The sequence below is a fragment of the Abramis brama genome, assembly GCF_963993115.1.
Source record: "Abramis brama genome assembly, chromosome: 25".
NCBI classification, from domain to species: domain Eukaryota; kingdom Metazoa; phylum Chordata; class Actinopteri; order Cypriniformes; family Leuciscidae; genus Abramis; species Abramis brama.
The window spans coordinates 6,064,272-6,089,340 of NC_139987.1; the positions used below are offsets into that span (position 1 = coordinate 6,064,272).

Consider the following 25,069-nt stretch of genomic DNA (forward strand, 5'->3'; position numbering starts at 1 on the left):
ACTAATATACACAGCCGACCACACAGAAATCATCCTTGCAACGTACTAGTCAAAGGTCATGCAATTTGAACTTAGAACACCATTTTATTAAAAGAAAGAGAAAGGGGCCAAAATTAAAGGGTAATTCTTTTTTGTTAATCTACCCGAGTCAAACTTTCATGTAAAAGCATAATTAGAATGGAAACGCCACTATTAAGTTTGACCGTATTTTCGTTTTCGGTCAAAATGCCTTTTGAATGGGAGTGCTAGGGGCACTACAGTGATAGCATCAAAATCGCTATTTTTAAAACACTAAGAAGGCTCGACACAACATGAAACTTTGCTCGAAGTATCACCAGGGGCTCTACACATGAACTCGAGCAATGAGAACATTGTTTATGAACACAAAGTTTACTAAAAAGAAAGGTTTTGAACAACTCACTGTAGCTGTTGTTCTTCCCGGCCGCCAGCATTTTGTCAGTCAAAAATAGTCGATCTGTATCATTGAATCATTTCATTATTATATGAGGATCCTTTTTCAAATACAAAGTCAATATTGATTTTCACTAACGACAAAACAACAAATTATCCGTGAATTTATATGGAACTAAGCTTTAGGAGCTTTCCATCTTTACTCTCCTCCCGGTTACATTGCATTCGGAGATCGACTATTTTTGACTGACAAAATGCCGGCGGCTGGAAACACTAATTGATAAAGTGAGTCGTACAAAACCTTTCTTTTTAGAAAACTTATGTGTACACAAACAATGTTCTCATTGCTCGAGTTCATGTGTAGAGCCCCTAGTGATACTTCGAGCAAAGTTTCATGTTGTTTCGAGCCTTCTTAGTGTTTTAAAAATAGCGATTTTGATGCTATCACTGTAGTGCCCCTAGCACTCCCATTCAAAGGGCATTTTGACCTAAAACGAATATACGGTCAATCTTAAAAGTGGCGTTTCCATTCTAATTATGCCTTTACATGAAAGTTTGACTCGGGTAGATTAACAAAAAGAGCCTAGGTTAAATTTTGGCGAGAGTTACGCTTTAAGAATCCGCAACTTTAACATAACAGACACACACTGATTAAACACAACCACATCAATCTCACTGAAGACTGTGCACAGTCAAAAACTTAAACATGATTGCAAAATCTATGACATAATTCAGTGAGAAACACTGTTGGTATTTGAAATCAATCCAAACAAAAACACCCTCCCTTCATTGCTCCGCCCCCAAAAATGCACGAACACGCAATGCAAGAGTGGATGTTTCTTTATCACAGCAGAAGCGAAACAAAATAATGCTTTGTGAAAAATAAAGCCAAGATGACGAACAAACAACAAGGAAGAATAAAAAAATTAACATACAGTTCACAAGACTATATAAAAGCAAGAGTTGGTTGTTAGTCGCCAGCAGCACAGCAGCTCCAGACAAACAATGACACTCAAAACTGTCCTGTTACTTTAGCTAGCATTACAACAACAGCATATCTTGGTTCTGTGAAACCAATGTTACTCACTTATGTATAACCCCTCCGATTCTACTCGTAGTGCTCCAAGCGGGATTCGAACTAACATTTCCAAGTCAAGTCAAGTCACCTTCTTTTATATAGCGCTTTTAACAATATGAATTGTTTCAAAGCAGCTTTACAGTTATAATAGGAAATTAAAGTAACAGAGATTGTTTTGGCTTTACAGCAGCTCTAGAATAAAGTTATTGTCCAGCTAAAGCTAGTTTTGATTGATTTACTTCCGTTGCAAAGATCGTTAGTTATTTAAAAAACATTTTAAATCTCTGCGCAAGCTCTAAAAACGCAAACCTGTGAAAATGCTGACAGCGTGCACATGCGTATTACATGTTTAGTCTATAGGTATGCGCGTTTGAATATATATGTGAGCAGGCGTGTAGTCTTTCTTTACAAATTGACACTTCAGGACCGCGTTGTCGTCGTGTCCAGGCACAGGTCCTTCATCAGATCTGGACGCAGCCTGGATACGGCGGACAGTGGTAAACCTCGGGATAAACAAAGAGACTAATATTAGCGTAGACGCCGTTCTTCTTATGATCTAACGAGTACATCAGGGTTTATGGGAAGTGTTCCCGGTTCCGGCTGACGTAATCTATGCAGCCTAACATAGAATTATAGTAGTCATTGAAGTCTATAATGTGTTATGTGTATACTAGGTCAAAGAGATGTGTTTTTAGTCTAGATTTGAACTAACAGAGTGTGTTTGCTTCCCAGACAATGTTTGGAAGACTGTTCCAAAGTTTTGGTGCTAAATAGGAAAAGTATCTACCGCCAGCAGCCGATTTTGATATTCTAGGTATTATCAACTAGCCGGAATTTTGAGATCGCAATAGATGTGAAGGACTATAATGCGTTAAGAGCTCGCTCAAGTACTGGGGAGCTAAATCATTTAGTGCTTTGTAAGTAATCAGCAATATTTTACAATTTATACAATGTTTAATAGGGAGCCAGTGCAGTGTTGATAGAACCGGGCTAATATGGTCATACTTCCTGGTTCTGGTAAGAACTCGAGCTGCTGCGTTTTGGACCAGCTGTAGTTTGTTTATTATGCGTGCAGGGCAACCACCCATGAGAGCATTACAATAATCTAGCCTTGAGGTAATGAACGCATTAACTAATTGTTCTGCATTTGTCAATGAGAGCATATGACCTAATTTCGATATATTTATAAGGTGGAAGAATGCAGTTTTACAGATACTAGACACGTGACTTTCTAATGAAAGATTGGTATCAAAGAGCACACACACACAGGTTCCTAACTGACGTCGAAGACTTGACAGAGCAGCCATCAAGTGTGTAGACAGTATTCTAGGTTATTACGTGAGGAAGTTTTTTGTCCAATAATTAGAATCTCTGTTTTTTCAGAGTTAAGTAGTAGAAAATTACTAGTCATCCATTTTTTTTTATATCAGCTATGCATTCCGTTCATTTTGTGAATTGGTAAGTTTCGTCAGGACGTGAAGAAATATAGAGCTGAGTATCATCAGCATAACAGTGAAAACTAATGCCATGCTTCCTAATGATATCTCCCAAGGGTAGCATGTACAGAGTGAACAGCAGCGGTCCTAGTACTGAGCCTTGTGGTACTCCATACTGAACTTGTGATCGATAAGACATCTCTTCATTTACTGCTACAAACTGATAACGGTCAGATAAGTATGATTTAAACCATGCTAATGCAATTCCACTAATGCCAACATAATTTTCGAGTCTATTTAAAAGAATGTTGTGGTCAATAGTATCAAATGCTGCACTAAGATCGAGTAACACTAATAGAGAGATACAACCACGATCGGCTGATAAGAGCAAATCATTTGTGACTCTAATGAGAGCTGTCTCAGTACTATGGTACGGTCTAAATCCTGACTGGAAACCCTCGCAGATACCATTTCTTTCTAAAAAGGAACATAGTTGTGAGGATACTGCCTTTTCTATATCTTTGACAAAAAGGGTAGATTTGAGATCGGCCTGTAATTGACTAATTCTGTAGGATCAAGTTTAATCATAGCCAGCTTAAAAGTTTTTGGTACGTATCCTAATGACAAAGATGAATTAATGATATTAAGAAGAGGATCTATGACCTCTGGAAGCATCTCTTTCAGTAGCTTAGGGTCAGTAGCTATAGGGTCTAACATACATGTTGTCGATTTAGATGATTTAACGAGTTTAGAAAATTCTTCCTCTCCTATAGCAATGAATGAATCAAAATTTTCCTCAGGGAGACTACAATGCACTGCCTGATGCAATACTGTAGTAGACGATTGCATAGTTATAATTTTCTCCCTGATATTATCAAAGAAGTTCATAAAATCATTACTGCTGCTTAGAACCATCTGGGGTTGAAGCTTTATTTTTGGTTAATTTAAATAATTTTTAAATAATTGATTAAAAACAGTTACATTTTACATTTACATAAATTCCCATAATCGATCCAATCAACCATCAATTAATCTATTCATTGTTCACCTTAACATCTAAGATCCAAAGCGGGGGAGTTATAAAGGCAGCATTTGCATTACATGGTTCAAGTGACCCAATTCCAATTTTTTCCTCCCATGTGGCACAGATCGGATGTGAGCCCCAAACGTGTAAGCAGGAAAAAACACATGGATTCCGATATTTTTAGATCGATTTAAGGCCTCATTCGTATGTGGAAATAAATCTGATATGAATCTGATATGTACATTTGCGTCTGCCATGTAAGTGGACAGACTGGATATCCCCGTCAATGCGAGTTATACGGCATTGAAAAAGCGTACAACTCTCCTCTTTTTTCTTTGTGTTAAGAGACCAATGGTTTGCTGACCTTTAAAGATGGTGCAGAAAGATCAACATTTCATTTAAATCCATTGCAAATCGTGTCATTTTTACTTCCCTTTCGGCCTTAGCTTTTTAGTATCAGTATGTCTACCTTTGGTTATTTCACCAAGAGTACAGTGTAAATGCAATATGGGTCACTTTTAAAAGAAGATGTAAGCTGGTTTTCAAAAAAATTGGATATAGTCAACAAATCGGAAATGGGTATTAAGACCTGCAGTGTAAATGCGGTCTAAGTTATCACAATATTTAAAAACCACTTGTTTAACCAACGCAAAATAGGTGTCATTTTAAAGTTTAGAAGCTTGGCTTTGAATATAGTGAATATGACCATCACTTAAGTGCGCTGACATAATAGAAGTGCTTTATTATAAAATCATAGTACAGATAAACCTGTATCATATATCGTTGAAAAGGTCTCAACTAGCAGAAAACAACAAGCATATTTCTTTCAGTTTCATGAAAAAGCAGCGGAGACGCAAGAGTAAACAGTATAAAAACAGTATTTTGTTTGTGATGTTGTGAAACATTAGTAAACCATAGTAGATCCCATATCTTTATTTAATGCAGGTGGTCTTGAACGAGCCCAAACACAACATAAGATAATACGTAGATCACAGAGTGACATGCTGCTTGGCTAAAGCTATAGGACTTCCAGGATCCAATCGTGTTGCAATCATGACGCAGTGTTTGCCAACGTCATTTGAAAGTTCAACCAATGGAAACCTGATCTTGGGTGTGGTGAGCATAGATATCCATATAAGGCTAGATGTCTTACAGCATCTCGAACGGCATCACCGGTGGCCATCTTGTCACAGGCAGGCTTTCTGGTGGGCTCTGTGGTACCTGATGTAAGGTGAGTGATCAGCACGAACACATATACTCTTATCTCGCTGAAATCTTGACGGATTTACAAACGGTTTGGTTTCTTACAAACGTTATTAATGTGGCTATAATTCCGAATGCTTGATGTCCATGGTTATAATTATTCATATGTATGCAGTGTCATAACTACATCTCTGACATTTATAACAAACCAAACCGTTTGAAAATCGGTAGAAAATTGAGCAAGTTATGGTTATTTAAAAAGTACATGCAGCATTAAAACACAATGTTACGAGTGAGCAAGCTGCCTGTGGCAAGATGGCTGCCACGTCGACCTCCATTGGCCAGCAGCGCGCACAAGACATCTAGCCTTTATTATATGATATCTATGGTGGTGAGTGGGTATAGTGTGCAGGGACCATGTGTAGAGGCCAATTGGACACCGTTTTACAGCTGGAGAGCGCTTGGATTGGATCGATTGCTCAGATTGACAGGTCTTGATTTACTGTGCGCCACAGAATAGGATCTAAAGCTGAAACAGCTCTGGAAGATCATCACTCATCCACCAGGATCTTATTACTTGTTCTTAATTCTATGTACTTTTATTATGGAGTTTACACAATAAGTTCTTATGTTCAGTAAAATTACATGTCTGGAGTGTTTTTTTTTTTTTGGACCCTTGGTTAATTATGCTTTGAAATAAACGGCTAGCCTATACCTAATCCATTGCATGGCTTGAAGACATTAATACACTTAGAATATGTAACTACGGTGCTCTCGCTTCTTTTTTTCTTGTGTGTCTGCTGGACTTGTTTTCCCGCCTCAAAACTACGCCTTCTAATGATGACCTTGCTTAATTGACCGTCCATAAGTTTTATAGAAACTATATTCATTAATCGTTAGCATCCCTAGTATATGTTGTTGAAAAGTCACACCAATTGAAGGATTTTCATGTGAAAAATATATTTATACATCATATAAGACATTACAAGAATTGATTATGGAAGTCTGAAAAAGAAAAGAAAAAAAGGTGTGCTTTAACTAAAGTGCATTGTTACAAATGTTAAATTACAAATGTACTTAATTATATTTAAATGCATTTGTTTACCATTAATGCTTGTAAGTACAATCGGCTGTAAATTTCAGTGCATTCAGCTGTAAATTTCAAAGACAATAAAAATTATTTTGAAATTAAATATAAAGATGTACTTAAGTGGGTTGAAAAGCTCAACTAATTGCAACTATTATACATTTAATTGCAAATAACATTCAGTTAAGTGTCTGAAAACATTATATTCAATTTGCACGCAAGTATATTCCATAATATGTATGTTTAAAAAAAAAAAAAAAACATACAACCACCTATCACAAAGAACTGTAATAATGCTAGACAAGGGACTGACTGAAACAGAGGTCTTGAATGCATGGACAAACGAGATAATAGACAAGACACACCTAAACAGAATACTCAAAAATTAGTAACCATAGTGACAAACAGAGCGATAACAGAGAACTGACCTAATTAACAGACAAGAGGATGAACAACGAAACTCAAACATGAACCGGACAGAAAAACAGATCAAAACACAAACTGAAAACATGACAGTACTTCTTTTGCACAAGGGATCCTTCTTATTTATTTTTTCATAATTACTTATTTTATTTTGCATTACTTGGAGGTGAAAACAGGCTTCCACAGATAGTTATTCCACACAAAGGCAAAAAGACATTTGAAGCACTTTTGGGTTTCAGCCCACTGGGTCTAAAACATCTTGTTTCTGCCAATAATTTTCACTTTCATGCATTACTGACTAGTTTTAGCACCATGCCATGTCTGCTGTGTATCTATACAGTAGGTAGTTAATATTGAATTCAAATGATGTGCACATTGTCACAGGTGTGCAAACGTGAATATATCTGACATTTTACAAAGGCTTTAAACAGATCCAGTCATATTTATAATGTATCAATCTTTCTTGTATTATAGTCTTTCATTTTAACTCTAGTGTTACATAACATGAAGTTGGTTTTGTACTGACGCCAGACTAATCATTCCCTTGATATGAATAATCATGTCTTTTGGTGTGCGTTCAAAGCATCAAGATCCAAAAAATAAAAAAAGAATCATATCCAATAAAATGAAGTCATATTTTTCAAGTCACTAGATTATTGAAAAATGGACATTAAAAATAGACATGATTATGTTTTATATAACACATTTTAAGGGTAGAATTTACAGGCAAAATAATTCTATTATATATAGATTTATTAAACTTGAACACTAACAAACAAAACACACAAGGCAAAACGTGAACAGAATAACCGGTAACTGAACGGACAAAGAACTGAAAGAAACACAGGGCTTAAATACACACAAACCAAACAACGAAATGAATAACAGGTGCACATGATAATCAAATCAACGAGAAACCATAGAAATGAACTGAAACACAGGAAACTGAACTAAAACACGTGCCAAACAGACCCAAAACAGAAACAAATATGCTTTCACTGGCCCTGTCCCAAATATATCCCTAAGCCCTCGCGATCTTCCTCCGAGTTCACACTTTCGTGAAGTATTGGCGCTTCGACTGTCGGGAAGAAGGGGGCACTCGCAAGCACCCTTCTGAAACCGAACGTGACAACTGGTACACCCTACGGTCTCGTGGACTTGACGGACATGTGCACACGGCGGCCCTTGTAAGTCCACAAGACCTCAAGTGCACATGAAGTGTGCCATTTGGGACAGGGACACTATTTTCCTTCTTTACAATCATACTGACTTGCTAGCAAATTCATAAAATCCCTTTACTGTGACGCTATCTGCAATACTTTTCAAGTGGAGGTCAAAGGTGCATTGAAGCCCTGGTGTGAATCATGTGAAAGTGACTTAACAGATCTTGACACAGAAGTTTGCACATTTCTCTGTGATGTGCCATGGGGAATAATGAGAAGGCATTTTCCACTGACGCATGACAGGGCACACAGGCAAGTCCATTCATGTGACAGCATGATAACACAATCTGACAGGGGACATGAATGTGGAAACAAACCTGCAACAAAGGTCGTTCATTTCTGCACATGTGATAAGACTGCGACCTCGATCCATTTTGACTTGACGTGGCATCAAGTACACTTCCAGAACAATACATCTGGACTGCATGCACAAAGAGGCTTGAATATGGATGTGCCACACTGCTGACAAGACCACCTGCATACATTTTCATTCTGGCTCAGGCTGGTTTATGCTAGTCAGTGCCTGTTTGGTGCTGATCTTGCTTGGTCATGCTGGGAGACAGTGAAAACGTAGTTGGTGAAGTTAGTCAACAAACTCCAGCCTGATGAAGCTGGTTGACCAAGGTAGTCATGCTGGTTAGGCTAGTTTAGAGGTTTGATGTGGACACCAGCATCCAAAATAAAGTATTCTTTTGGCCACATTATTAATGCAACCACCAAACTGAGTACAGGCAGATGCTTGCATGATTCTGCTTCAGATATGTGTATACATTTTGTAAAAGTAAGAAATTGCTGTTTATCTGTGTACCACCACAACTTCACTCAATAGCTATTTTAACATTGTTTCAGAGGATTCCTAAAAAACTTGGTTATCTTGAGATGATTGGCAGTTGTTTGTTACTTTTATATGATTTAGTTGTATGTTACAACAATTAACTGTCTGTTACAATATACTTTTGTTGTGTTGCATCATTTGTACAAGCTTGCTAAATGTTAACCTGTGTGTTGCATTATGCATGTTAATGAATGTTTTTACAGTGTGTGTATGTTAGCAGTTTGCATGTTAGCATTACACAGTATGTTACAGTATACATGTTACAGTATGTCTATGTTAACAGGGCTCATGTTAGCAAGTTACAGTATACAGTGAGGAAAATAAGTATTTGAACACCCTGCTATTTTTCAAGTTCTCCCACTTGGAAATCATGGAGGGGTCTGAAATTGTCATCGTAGGTGCATGTCCACTGTGAGAGACATAATCTATAAAAAAAAATCCAGAAATCACAATATATGATTTTTTAACTATTTATTTGTATGATACAGCTGCAAATAAGTATTTGAACACCTGTCTATCAGCTAGAATTCTGACCCTCAAAGACCTGTTAGTCTGCCTTTAAAATGTCCACCTCCACTCCATTTATTATCCTAAATTAGATGCACCTTTTTGAGGTCGTTAGCTGCATAAAGACACCTGTCCACCCCATACAATCAGTAAGAATCCAACTACTAACATGGCCAAGACCAAAGAGCTGTCCAAAGACACTAGAGACAAAATTGTACACCTCCACAAGGCTGGAAAGGGCTACGGGGAAATTGCCAAGCAGCTTGGTGAAAAAAGGTCCACTGTTGGAGCAATCATTAGAAAATGGAAGAAGCTAAACATGACTGTCAATCTCCCTCGGACTGGGGCTCCATGCAAGATCTCACCTCGTGGGGTCTCAATGATCCTAAGAAAGGTGAGAAATCAGCCCAGAACTACACGGGAGGAGCTGGTCAATGACCTGAAAAGAGCTGGGACCACCGTTTCCAAGGTTACTGTTGGTAATACACTAAGACGTCATGGTTTGAAATCATGCATGGCACGGAAGGTTCCCCTGCTTAAACCAGCACATGTCAAGGCCCGTCTTAAGTTTGCCAATGACCATTTGGATGATCCAGAGGAGTCATGGGAGAAAGTCATGTGGTCAGATGAGACCAAAATAGAATTTTTTGGTCATAATTCCACTAAACGTGTTTGGAGGAAGAAGAATGATGAGTACCATCCCAAGAACACCATCCCTACTGTGAAGCATGGGGGTGGTAGCATCATGCTTTGGGGGTGTTTTTCTGCACATGGGACAGGGCGACTGCACTGTATTAAGGAGAGGATGACCGGGGCCATGTATTGCGAGATTTTGGGGAACAACCTCCTTCCCTCAGTTAGAGCATTGAAGATGGGTCGAGGCTGGGTCTTCCAACATGACAATGACCCGAAGCACACAGCCAGGATAACCAAGGAGTGGCTCTGTAAGAAGCATATCAAGGTTCTGGCGTGGCCTAGCCAGTCTCCAGACCTAAACCCAATAGAGAATCTTTGGAGGGAGCTCAAACTCCGTGTTTCTCAGCGACAACCCAGAAACCTGACTGATCTAGAGAAGATCTGTGTGGAGGAGTGGGCCAAAATCCCTCCTGCAGTGTGTGCAAACCTGGTGAAAAACTACAGGAAACGTTTGACCTCTGTAATTGCAAACAAAGGCTACTGTACCAAATATTAACATTGATTTTCTCAGGTGTTCAAATACTTATTTGCAGCTGTATCATACAAATAAATAGTTAAAAAATCATACATTGTGATTTCTGGATTTTTTTTTTTTAGATTATGTCTCTCACAGTGGACATGCACCTACGATGACAATTTCAGACCCCTCCATGATTTCTAAGTGGGAGAACTTGCAAAATAGCAGGGTGTTCAAATACTTATTTTCCTCACTGTATGTATGTTAGTAGTATGCATGTTAGCATGTTGTTACAGTATGTGCATGTTAGTAGTATAGATGTTAGCATGTTATGGAATGTGTATGTTAATGTTAGCAGGATGCATGTTAACATGATGTTATAGTATGTGTATGTTAGCAGGATGCATGTTAGCATGTTGTTACAGTGTGTATGTTAAGTAGAATGGATGTTAACATGTTGCAGCATGTCTATGTTAGCAGGATGTAATCATATTGTTAAAGTATGTGTATGATAGCAGGATGCATGTTAGCATGTTATTACAGTATGTGTGTTAGCAGTATGCATGTTTTTACACTATGTGTATGTTAGAAGTATGGATATTAGCTTGTTACAGAATGTGTATGTTAACATGTTACAGTATGTGTTTGTTAGCAGAATACATGTTAGCTTTTTGTTACAGTATGTGTGTTAGCAGGATGCATGTTAACATGTTGTTACAGTATGTGTATGTTAGTAGCATGGATTTTAGCTTGTTACAGAATGTGTATGTTAACATGTTACAGTATGTGTGTTTTCAGGATACATGTTAGCATGTTACAGTATGTGTGTTTTCAGGATACATGTTAGCATGTTACAATATGTGTATGTTAACAATATGTATGTTAGTATGTTGTTACAGTATGTAACAGTATGTTACAGTATGTTAGCAGTATGGATGTTGTCATATTTAATATGTTTATATTAATATAATGTATGTTAGCATGTTATATTATGAGTACGTTAGCATTATAGTATGTGTATGTTTAGCATTTTATATGTTAGCAATATGTATAATAGCGAGAATGTCAAGTACACCATTTAAGAACCTTACGTAATTCATACAGTACGCCACAGCCCTTAATATCCTTCATCGTTTAAACATACCAAAGAGAGACATTTTGCATGGAAAGACAACCATAGAGAGTGTGTTTCCATTGAGAGTGTGTTTCATAATTTCCGCAATGCAGGAATTGAATGATTCATTAAACTGTATGAACCTTAACTAAAATGTTCATTGAACTGCATACAAAAGAAAACCTCAACAACACAAACAAAGGGTTTGCTAAAGGATTAAACTGAAAGATTAATTACATTTTTTATAGGTCATGTCAGACTTAACAGGAAGACAAACTATTTTACCCCTGACCAAGTCTGTGTGTAAATAACTAGAAGGCAAAAGCTGCTTTAAAATGTGCCGTAAGTGCAACAAAACTCTCTAAGTAAGAGTATAGTGTAACCTAGCGAAAGTTTCACACACCCTGCAGTCAAAACTACATTTCTTTAATTTCAAAGAGATAAAAGGAAGAAGAAACCTTATATATGATTAAATCATGTTCAGACAAGCTCAACACACTTGTCCTGAAAAGTTACAGAGCCTGAAGGACAATTCTATATGGGCCAAAAGAATTAAATAGCCTATAATGACTTAGTAATATAACATGTCCTTTGTTATGGCGCGAATAAAGCCGCGAGTCTTGAAACCATTATACATCAACAATTCATATCAACAAACAAGCAAAAAAAGCAGAATGCTGACAGTAAACAAACACACTATAAAGGTATCAATACCACTTCTTTTGGTTTAGGAATAAATGTGGCAGATCATTTGTTCATACCACATTAATTCAAAAATAACTCCATGACTATTTCTTCACACGCCGACTATAAAGATTAAAAAGCCTATTCTCATTTCTAAGTCACACATCAAACTCAGTAAAAGCACTTCAAGATGAATAATATGAAACAGTGCCATATGCACCCCGCATAATCTTTCTATTTGTGGTTCGTCACAAATAAAGCGTTACCCTTGGCAACCCCACGGCTACTGCACAGGCCTATTTGAGTGATCCATGTGTGTTGAGGGATAGAGCGTGCAGGTATGCCATTAAATAATTCATTCCCACACTAATGAAGGGCCAATGAACACATGTGTACTTCCATCTATAAAGGACTGATGTTAAACCCTCACTGATCCAAATATATGACAGCAGCGAGATGTATTCCCTTACCAAAGTACACAAACACAGCTTTTTCCTAATGTGCAGAATATCTCTGATATCACAAACACTTGCATACAGGAAGTAAACTGATTGCTGCGGACAGCTTGGATTTGAATTGCATAGAATATGCAGAAATGCATACCGCAGATAAACAACCGAAGCGGGCACGCTCAAATGCCAGGGTGTACTTATTTAATGTTTCATATAGACCTACTGGTTAGTTCAAACAGTCTGATATATTAGGATAATCTTTCATGATGCAAAGTCTGCAAAATTTTCAGAATAGTACATATGCAACTAAAATGTATTTGCTTATCTATAATCATGATAGGGTAGGTTGAGGCAATTAGCATTTTATTTATGTTTACTCCCGTTGTATCATAGGCTACTACTGTGTTTTGTAGCGTTGAGCGCTGTATGTTGAGCACATAACATTGCTATGGCCAATCCAAGAAGTTTAAATAAGCCACTGCGCAGAAAAATCTGCCTCAAAGCTAGTCTTGTTCATCTTGATCTCATTGACTGATGCTCCTTTCTGGACGACTCGGAATTAGGATTTTTCCCACCTCCTACTTGGAAATAATGTCTGGAACGCCGTTGAAGTGGACCATCCGACTTGTGAACTCGGGGCGAATCGATCAACCCCCACCTCAGCGAGATGCGTCATCACTTCCAAGATGGCGGCAAGTCCTGCTTCCAACGAGCATAGCATAGAGAAAAGAACAAACTTTAACATTAGACATTAGTTTTATACTCTATAATGAAACCTTAATTTTTGATTTTGGTCAGCTGTTTTCAAAGCAAAGCTGGGTTTTTTTTTCTTTCAGTTTTTGCCATAATTAACACAAAAACACGAAACGCTTTCAGTGTGTCATGACGACATCATGTGGTCAATATGTGAACATGACGCATGATTGACTGGAACTCACTGAGGTCGGAAGTAGTTCAGGAGTCGTCTCACTTTAACCAAGTGTTTGCACAATGTAAATAAGACATTTATTATGCAATAGTCAGCTTCATTGATTACAATGGGAGTTTTCGTGAGAGTGCAGAACTCAGTGAGCTTGGCGGAATAGATCCGCTGCCGACACACTGCTGCTGTACAATAGCGTACATGAATTACCAGTAGCACATCTATACAGGTGGAGCTAGGGAAGGTGGAGGGTTTCTGAAAGCACGCTGCAACTGCTACAGCAAATGCTGAACAAGTATTTGAAGGCTGAGCAGCTCATTGGCTACTGATACAGCAGGAACCAATCAGCTGTGCCCTATAGAGAATGATGTTATTGCAAGCAGATTGAGTTAACGACCTATCAGCCATCTAGAGTTTCATGACAGAACTGGTATTTAAATGCGGGAGTGAATCTGCTAATTTTTAGTTCTGCGAGAGTCACTGATGAAATTGCGATGACTGACATTGTGATAACCATATCTACATTTTGGCATCTCATGACTGTGAACAGAAAACAAGGATGAAACAGTTTAACCCGTTTGGTGGTTATTCTTTAAGCAAAATTATATTAGTGCATACATTTTAAACAGCACCCTCTATGGACTGGATATGACAAATTAAAAAACCAGGAAAATAATTGAAAAACATGATTTTTGATGATTTATATCCTCTAATTCATTGTATATAGCAACACTTTGCCGCAAATAATAGGTCCACTAGACTGTCCGCCCAGGTCATTATGCCCTATACCAGCTAAAGAGATGAAATCCTTCAAGGGCACTCAAAGTGTCATCTTGTCACCATGGAAATGTCAAACAGGTATGCCCGCTTGAGTAAGTCTCACCCACACAATACAGTGATTTAAGCTCATACAAATTAATAGTTAAAATGGCTTCTGCTGTAAATTGCAGGTGTTCTGCATTGGGGTTATCCATTTGTAACCTGTGGTATTCAAGCATAATTACTGTCTATTTCATCAAATCAAGCTTGAAGTTAAATTATTTAGATGCTGAAAAGTATAAAGTATAAATTAAATGGCATAAAAATAAAGGTTTGCATTAGATCTACTCATGGAACAATGAATGTCAGAATGTCACGTCTATCATGCAGGCTAGAGTTACATATAGCTTTTTCATGTACTCTTTCCCTAAATTAACACGTCATTTGTCTTTCAAAATGACAAGACTTAAAAGGATGTTAACTATAGTCTCATTTTCAAATTTCAAAGTCAGGTCAGGTCACTCAAATAAAGCTGATATTCTACATATTCAAATATTTTAAGCTAATTTCTTTAGTGTTCAACTATTTCAGATTTAACTGCCCCTGCCTAACAACAAAATGTTGGAATATTAGGCTGCTGTCACTTTAAGAGCTAATGCACAGATCCAATATACTGATACATGTGCGTTTTCTTTCTCAACTGTTTTAAGTTCACTAAAGACATTATCAAATGTTTACGAAGATACTTGCCAAGCCATTTTAACATGAATTTCTTTCTTCTGCTGAACACAAAAGAAGATATTTTGAAGAATGTTGGTAACCAGACCGTTTCTGGACCCCATTGACTTCCATACTATTTCCCCCCCATACTATGGAAGTCAATGGGGTCCATCAACTGTCTGATTACCAACATTCTTCAAAATATCTTCTTTTGTGTTCAGCAGAAGAAAGAAATTCATACAGGTTTGGAACAAATGATGACAGAATTTTCATTTTTGGGTGAACTATACTTTTAAGCCACCATTTTGTCAAAAAACAAAACAAAAAAACACTCACACTCTTCTCTCTTTCCTATGGAAATTACTAACAAATTAAAGTTGAAGTTTTGCTGTTACTTTTTAACTGAAGCAGGATCCATAAACCATAACCACAATGTTATTTTAGACATAGAGCTGTGCTTGCTAAGTGCCAATAAGCAATCACATTTCAACTACTTAGAAGAATAACCATCCCGGGCTGCGTTTCTCAAATGCATTGAGCTAAGTTGATCGTATATCGAACATTGGTGGTTCTTGCAATGCTTTTGAGAAACGCAGCCCTAAACACATTACCATGTAGCAACAGCCTGGCAACCACCCAGAGCACTTTAGCATACTTCCGGCAGGTTTTTTCATGGGTAAGCAGCACTCCCTGAAGAAAATGTCAATATCCAGTTCATTTTAAACCATCAAATTGTATTTTGTAAGAGCTAAATGTGGAACGGACAATACACTGACCGACACATCCAATCATCAGGGTTCCTTGAGTGAGTTTTCTTCTCAACATAGAAGCACTTCCTATATTCTCATCGAAATATCTATTTATAACTATATTACGTGATAGTCCAGATGTTTGACTATAAAAGACAATCAATGACATTACATGAATCCAAATAAATTCTCACACATTTATGAAATATCCCTCCTATTTTGTATAATTAAATTCACTTCAATCAAATTCGCAGCACTATGTATTTCTAAAAGACTTTTTAACTGGAACAACAGGCGTTTCGAGCCACTCTGACCTGAGGGGTAACTGACTGTGTGTGCATTATAATTACATAGTGTAACAACCACTTTTTATTGCATCACCTCAGATGGAATTATATTAAATATTTTGTAGCACACAGTTTTAAAACGGACCATATGGTTTATATGGAGAGACGTTTAATGATTGGATATTTGGAGATTTTCTGCCAGATCCTGCAGGCTGCCTTTCACACCACATCTCCTCGCTTCTCTTTCATTTCTGTCCTTTACTGTCCACCCGTCCTGCTCTCCTCCTCCATCCCCTCCCCCACGCACCCCCACACGGTTGCTATGTCTCCTGCCACAAGGCCATGTCACTTCCTACGACCGCAGACACCAGCATGGGCTTACAACGCTCCTGCCGCCCCAAGGGAAAACATGCCATCCGATGCCTTGCAGAATATAAACACGTTAGACGTTGCAAAGACTGTTTTTAACAGAAGATGGAAGCTGATGCTGTCACATCCCCCAAGCTGAATTGGGGAGCAATGAAGGTCCCAAAGCAATACCAAAATGGATTATTTCTCACAGCTTTTGGTTTGGAAGAGGTTTCTCAGCTGGAAACTCATCTTCTCCATAGAGGGGCCGTGCACATCTAGGGGTGTTCAATGTGAAACAGCAACTTTCGAACCACATAACGGTGGAATGAATCTGGATACGGAGTGGCCGCTTGCCAAGCAGACAGGCAGAGATATAAAAAGATTAGGACAGGAAGAAAAGTGGAAGAGGCTGTAGCTGTACTCAGCCACCGTACAGGAATAACACCAAACACACACGCCGTGTTATCTCACTAAAGAGTGTTTTTATGTAACACCTGTAAACACTTTTATCCTCTTCGTGGTGATGGAAGAAGGCTGGAGGTTGTGTACATAGCAGCTACAAAAAAAAAATCATGGACTCATATGTCATATGCTCACTCCGTCCCTCCCAATCCTTGCTGAATGCGGAATACAAATCATTTTAGTCCCTGAGAAGCACATTATCATCATATTTTTTTTTTTTTTAACTGTCAGGTAGCCTAAAAAAATCAGCTTTATGTGTTAACATCTAAAAAATAAAAATGTTGTCATCATTTACTTAAGCTCATGCCATCCCTATGACTTACTTTCTTCTGTCAGCATGAAGATATGTTGAGGAATGTTTGAACTGTTTTTTTTTTTTTTGTCCATACAATGAAAGTCAATGGGGTCCAAAAACATTTTTCTAAATATTTTCTTTTGTGTCCTTCAGAAGAAAGAAAACCACACAGGTTTAGAACAACATAAGAACAATATTCCTTTGACAGTTAAAAATATGACTTAATTAACTTGACTACATTTGGTTACACCACTGAAAGGTATGTTTACAGGTCAGATCAGGTTGAAATAACTCTTCATCCACTGTTGCAGCACAGAAAAGCTGTTTTTAAGATAATTTTAAAGAAGTGGTGGCTGCATTTAAAATAAAGTCTGCATATGTGACATTGGCTTGTTCCTTGTTTTTACCCTCCTTTGAAGACGACACTTTGGAATAGATATGCTATTGCAATTAATACAGAGAGGCAGAGATGTGACGGGGGAGGGTAAAGGATGGAGGAACGGTCATGGCTGGGGGTGGAAAAAACTATTTAACATTATTATGCAGGAAATGCCCATCCCCCTGTCCCATCTCGCAACTGACATAAGGGAAAAATCTCCTTGCACCTTTCAAAAGGGTCATGGGAAATCAAATCTACCAATCAGAAAGAGTGTACATTGCCATATCTGCTCGACTGCAAGTGACATTAAGATGTGTAAAGAAGACAGGCTTACTGGTCACGTGATCAAAACAGTGCATTGTAGATTGAACAAGGGCTGTCTCTTTGGCTGCAACAGTAGAAAAATGTGGTTTAAAAATTGATTTTACCTGGAATTTAACCTCTCCTCAGGGGTTTATAGGTCTTTAATTGTATAAAAGTAATGTTTTCGTTGCCTAAGATATTCTCAATGTATGTAACATAAATAGATTTGAACTAAATAGAGTTCAGCAGGTCAACTTTCCATAACTTCAGCACCATGGACAGAGAACAACTTCCTACAATGGCATTTGCAGCTACATCAAGAAAAACAGGCCTAATTTCATTTAATTAAAAGTGCCAATAATGAAAATGTCAACTGGAGAATGTGCCTTCGAGCATTATTGACATGAAACGCGAATTAGGAACAATTACCGTTCACACATTACATTTCTTCACAACAAAAGCAAGATTGTGGACAAATAAGCCAAACTAAATCACTAGTGTTGTAAAGCCCATAATGTGGAAATCTTACCTACACGATGGTTAGAATTGAACCAGAGCACATCTGCAGAAGTGACGATGCTCCAACGAGACGGGCACGAGCTTCATGAACGAGTTTTAACTGAACTGTTACGGGATCCGCGTAAGTGACTTTCGTCGTTTCCCCCCCTCGACTTTTGGGGTCCTAAAACGGCTTAAAACATGAAGCGAATGGGGTGAATAAAACAATAAATGTTTCGTATTAACAATCTCACGCGATATCGCTGCAAAATCAAAGAGTTCCTTATTTCATATCCGTTATGGTGGAGTTGTCAACATCCTGAGAGACTTTTCATAGACAGTTCCTTGAATGTAAGGAAAGGTAGAAGCCCCGAAAGCACAGTATAGTAATTTAGAACAGAAAAACTTGTTGAGGTGACCAAAAGTCCCTTTCAATAGTTTTCAAATCCGCCTTCAAATCCGTTTTCAAATAACTAGTTCTGCATCGAAGAGTGGTCCGTAAAATGAAGTGCCGTACAAAACGCTGTTCCTTTAAAACGTCCTCAATCGCAACATGAAAACCTTCGCAGCTCTATATCACAATGCACTCAAGCTCCATGTGTTAGTGTCTTCTCTATTCCTCCTTCTCTTTGTGCGACAAAATACTATGGACTGTGAAATCTCAGCTGGTTTGTTCTCCTCAGAGCTGAGCTCGCGACGCTGATGTGCCGTATATGTTTGGTGTCGCGCGAGATAATTGCTGCTGTTTGTCTCGTGCAGCTGAAGTGCACTGTAAATCTGCCCGCGCGCGGAGTGGGCTGAGACGGTTTTACAGTTCCGGACACTGACTGACGATATGCGGCTATCAGGAACTGAGATGTGAATTCAACGAATCCAGAGAAGCATCATAAATTCATCAGAGCCCATGGAAGGCGTTCATATAACACCTTACTGATTAATAAGTCGTAAAAATGTATGCTAAACTTTCTGGGGCCACACTAAGTAATGCTGTAGTTTATTTAATCAACACAAGAATTTTTACCTGTAGACAAAATATTATGTACCGTAGGCTACATTATTATTAAACAATATGTTAATAAGATGTTTTATAAAACGAATAATTCCGAGTTACGACTCTAAATTCTAATTGGATGAGCCGCATTCTGAGCCGTTGATAGGACATGTTGCAGCATTAATCAACGGATGTTTAATGCGCTTTAAACAGTATACAGTTAGGATCATGAACTTGACGGAAGAAATGTTTATTTCGATTATTATTACTAAATTTAGCTACTAAAAATGTAATAATTGGTGCCTTTTATCTTATTGCCATTGCTGCTATTTTATAAAATACAATGGTGAATAGTCAGTAAAGCCAAGGCCTCACGTGACTGATGATTGCTTTATTTTGCTCCACACTTTTATGTATTTTTTTTAAAGCGGGGCCAAGTTATTACAAATGATGTTGTAATATTAAAGGTGAATTTCTGCACCACTAAAGCCTCACGATGGCTACATACGAAATCGCATACTCTCATGGGTAGGTTTTGAATAAGTAAATGCTTCACAACCGCTAAAAGGTACCTTCTATATAGTATGTGTGTGTAGTATGAATGTAATCTGGATGAACTACATTCGCCATGTTGTCATTATCATGTGACCTACCAGCGTCAGTTACGTCACTTCACTGTCATTCATAAATGCTCTCCCGCCGCCTCATGGGATAGTAAAGTGTCCATCATATGCACAATTCAGAATCTCATCACAATAAGTATGTCACACAAGTACTTTTGCCTACTCTTTTATGAGTACTGTGAATTCGGACATCTTTTGTCACATACTTTTTTTCAGCCTACTAAATAGTAGGGAAGTATGTGATTTCGGATGCAGCCCACATGTATGTTTTTATGTACACTCCCCCACCCCCTCTGTCATTGGTTGATCAAACAGATAGTTCCGCCCACAAACACACGCCATTGGTTGAGTCGGAATGCTCCAACAAATGTGTTGATAAGGCCACATTGTTACACTTTTCGCGGAAGTATAACCTCATATAGTAGTGGTCTCTGCACATCATCAAACTGTCAAAATCTAACATCCACAAATTCCACACTTTTAAAGCAACATTTTAAACCTAATATTTGATTAATCTACAAGCGTTTACTGTATTGGTCATCACTATTCTGATCACACCAAAGAGATCCGAGACAGCTGTCGGGAAGTGCGATAAAACCATGTGTAAGTCATATTTCCATTTCTCATTGATTGCTGTTTCCCGATTTGCAATTTGATTGAACCAGCGGCTGTTTACAGTCAACAGTGCATATAATTCTTCGTTGCAGCGATGAGCGTTGAGAATTACACCCACCCTCACAGTCTTCCTTTCTCTCACATGAAATGCTGTCATAAGATCTACTGTAGATGATCATGTCACGTCAGCCACTGATTTCCTGAAATCTGGCTGTGAGGTTGTTCTGAAGGAGAACAAAAGAGCTGGCCAGTGGATCTGGATGAAGGCCAAGATAAGCAGTAGCCCATCTGTAAGGCCTGCTCATTGATTCTGGCCAACATGATAATGACTGGTAGGATACAGAGAGCCAGGGCTCAGCCGGAATGTGGCCGGTTTTCCAGCTCAAGGCACAGAATGGGCTCTGTGGATTAATGACAGCAATACAGTTTTGTTTATCCAGTGAAGAACACAAACCAAAAATGAATCATTGCGCAGTGAGATCTCTGAATGACTGAAACTGGCTCTAGTTGCATGCCTGAATCTGGCATTATCTTGAGGTTCAGCTTTAGTTTGGTTGTCAGGACAGCAGGATTGATCTGCTCTACTGTTTAACCAACACACAGAAATGTTTAACTATTTTACGTTTTGGCGAATTGGTGGCTAATTCGTACTCATACGAAATGGGCACGTTGTATAGTTACGTTTTCTCATGAGATTGGGTTGGTTTTAACTGTGAGACCTCAGTTATTGATTGCACAATAAAGCAGACTTTGAACGGGTGGATTTGAAGTTTTCGGTGCAATGCGTCTGTTATTGTCTGGTAACAGCTGTTTTCAAGGCATGCAAATATAGATCTTTGGCCCAAATGAAAAAAAAAAAAAAATTCAGATTGGTCCAGCATTCTAGAGCAAATAACAAGGCCAAATGTAAATTCCACTGTACCGCTGAAAAGTTTTTATAAAGAAATGAACATTTTTATTCTGCAAGGACACATTAAATCGATCAAACGTGACAGTAAATGCATTTATATAATGTGACAAAAGATTTCTATTTCAAATAAATGCTGTTTTTAAACTTTCGATTTATCAAAGAATCCTAATTTTCACAAAACATTTGTAGCTCATCTGTTTTCAACATTGATAATAATGCTAAATGTTTGTTGGCCAGCAAATCCGCATGTTAGAATGATTTGTGAAGGATCATGTGACTGAAGACTGGAGTAAAGATGCTGAAAATTCAGCTTTGATCACAGGAATAAATTAAATTTTACAATATATTCAGAAAGAAAACAGTTATTTTAAATTGCAATACTATTTCACAATATTACTGTTTTTACTGTATTTTTATCAAATAAATGCAGCCTTGGTGAGCAGAATAGACTTTCAAAAGCATAAAAAAATCACACTGACCGCAAGCTTTTGAACAGTGGTGCAGTTTTCACCTTGAACACCAAGACATTTTAAGCATTGTTTTCTTCATGTCCTTACTCGCCTCTTCTAAGAAAAGAAAGTTGTACAAAATAAAAGTCTTTTTTATTGCATTAATTATTAAACTGCCACATATTAAGCTCTATTAAAGTGTAAAGCTGTGCATTATACATGACCTGAAAGAAAGTGACAGGACCAGAGCTGTTCCCTTCACCCCTCCAGTGTCTGATATGTCTCTCCTGAGACACAAGCAAACAGCTCTTTCTGTGTGTTTAGTGTGTTTGAGGTAATACTGACTGACTGACTGTTCTGAGCTGGATAATGTGTTTGAGCCTTAGGCCCTCTGACTCCTCAATGGTGTGTCTGCATGCATTCGTCCATGTGTGTGACATGCATAATGTGCAAAATATACACTGAAACGGATAGGTCACGACCTAAAAATGGGCTGCAGGTCTGTCCTGATCATAACAGCAGGGGCTCAGTTGAAAAACAATGCTGAATGTGAATACTAAATGCAACTAACTTTATATGATCATAGCTTGGATCTTTAACTTTTAAAAAGGGAGGAAAACGCTTCCCTTATCATAAATTGTTGGCATCAATGGCTATGCCATCAAACTCTGTAGCATTTTGGAGTGAATTCATCTGTTGCTCAGAAGATGCCAGTCACATTAGGCACAAACCAACATGACCAGGTTATAATAATAATAAAAAAAGACCTAGACACATTACATATAGGTTCACTTGATACATGGATAAATATGGGATTTATTTTTCAATAAATTGAGTGCTGAGAGCATGAAACCATTTCACTCAATTTTATATAACATTCATAACTTTTTTTGGTCTGCCCAGGTGAGAATAAATTATAATAAATATGATTAAGGACATTTTGGTGTTTTATCCTCTTTATTGGATGAAGGATTGGATGAAGGGAAGAGGCAAGGACTCAATGATGCAGTTAGAGTGAGTTGATGGGCTTTTATTTAATCAAAAACGAACAATCTGGCACAGGACTGAGAAGAACACACGGAGAAAAAATAGGAGAGGAAATTAAGAGGAATCCAATAATCAGGTAACAAGAAAGATGATGTTAAAGGGATAGTTCACTTAAAAATGAAAATTCTGTCATCATTTACTCACCCTCAAGTTGTTTCAAACCTGCATGAATTTCTTTCTTCTGATGAACACAAAAGAAGATATTTTGAAGAATGTCAGTAACCAGACAGTTAATAGACCCCATTGACATTCTTCAAAATATCTTCTTTTGTGTTCATCAGAAGAAAGAAGATCATACAGGTTTGAAACAACTTGAGGGTGAGAAAATTATGACAGAATTTTAATTTTTAAGTGAACTATCCCTTTAAGACAATAGACATCGGAGCACATGGCATGTAGAAACAAACAAAACAAAACAAAACCATTTGTTCACACAAAACGACACGGACACGCAGCCAATGAGAGCTCTCACTGAAACCACATGAAAGCATGCGGCCGATAAACACCGCGAGCCACGTGCTTCACAGAACACGACAACACAAGAACGCCCGGCCATTGAAAACAAACCAGGCGCTCTACAAAAACACACGAGACAAGAGCGCATGCAAGGCGAGTGAATGAACACTCACCCCATTGGCTCACAACAAGAGACAAAACATGACTGTCCGAACCCAGACACTGAACCGAAACCGAACTAGACAGAAGTGTCAGGATCTGAACACCACGCTCCACACATACAACGCGGACGAAAGAGCCAAATCGGAACCAAACGCTCACAATGACAAGAATAAACCAAAGCGAAGTGACACAAATGTTAATCCTTCAAGCATCTATTTGTTTTCTATTTTCCTTTCCTCCTGCACTTTCTTTCTCTCTTTCGAGCCAAGCTAGTAAGACCCTCGCAAACACCCAGAACACTCTTAACCTACACAGCAATGCAACATAGCAAAAAAGCAAAGAAAGCCGTCCAGAGCAGGCCCGGTTTAGGGAGTCACAGGCCTGATGATCTGTTGCTCCAGCTCAAGGAACAGTCATGTCTCTAGGGCACAGAAATGCCCCTCTGGCCCCGCAACTTCATTTCATTAGCGGATCAGACCGGCATCTGTTCCTGTCTCGCTCCGCCCTCGTTCACACCGCCTCCCGCCATTGCCACAGGGACCTCAATAACCTTTATTCCTCAAAGCAGGTATCCATGTTTCTTGATTGAGACGACACAATTGGCAGCAGCTGCAGCGTGTCGCACTGGCTCCAGGGCACGTGCATTAAGGAGGTTATCATTGCAAGTGTTTCATCTCAATATCTTTTAATTTCTTGAAAACCAGTGAATGGATGAAGACACAGGTGGTATCTTCCAGAAGCACTGTCATTAGAATCAGTCTTTCTCCAAGGAAACAGCAGAACACATGTCTGTCACACATGCTGTGAAATATTGTGCAAACATAAAGCTCAACGGATGTCACATTTATTTATACCAATATACTTATACTGTTATATTATATAATAGTTCAAACCAAACAGGTATTTATTGACAGAGAAGCAGAGCAGTTATGCAGTTGAGTAATGAAGAAGAGTCTGTAAACCCGAGTAAGTTAGCAGAACTCAAAAAATTTAAGGCAATCGATTGATTAAATCGATTAAGTTTTGAAATTCAAAGTTTAAGTAAGCAGAACTGGCAGATTTTAAGTTTGTATTTAAACATTTCAAGTTAAGAACAATTAAAATCAGAGTACACTATTTCATACATTTAACTTAAAACCTTCATGTAATCTCAATGTGAACACTTTCATTAGTATTAACTTATAGTTTTAACAAGCTAGTTTGCTAACATACTATTATGTTATCATGCTAACAATAGTATGTTATACAACACTTGCTGCATGAGCGCAACAATATAAAGATTTTATTTGCTCTCATCAAGCCGCATGCACCACTTGTCACCATGATGGTAACTATCCTAAAACCAACATTAACAGAAATTCTTCTAAATTAGCATAACAGAACATTAATCAATACTCAATCTCTCACTTAACATTACTCTTGCACAAAAAAAACATTATATTACACTTAATTTTAGCATTT

General features: G+C 38.1%; 1 protein-coding gene across 2 annotated transcripts in view; it reads right to left on the reverse strand.

The window, feature by feature from the left end:
- LOC311076476 (protein FAM163B-like) overlaps window positions 1-19,194 on the reverse strand; it is a 28,908-nt gene extending 9,714 nt beyond the window's left edge. Inside the window, exon 1 of one of the 2 annotated variants that reach the window (XM_084104733.1) lies at window positions 18,387-19,194. The gene's annotated coding sequence lies outside the window, so the exon portion shown is untranslated. The remainder of the gene's footprint in view (window positions 1-18,386) is intronic. The other variant, XM_084104734.1, reaches the window with a different exon arrangement.
- Between the last annotated feature and the right edge of the window lie 5,875 nt (window positions 19,195-25,069).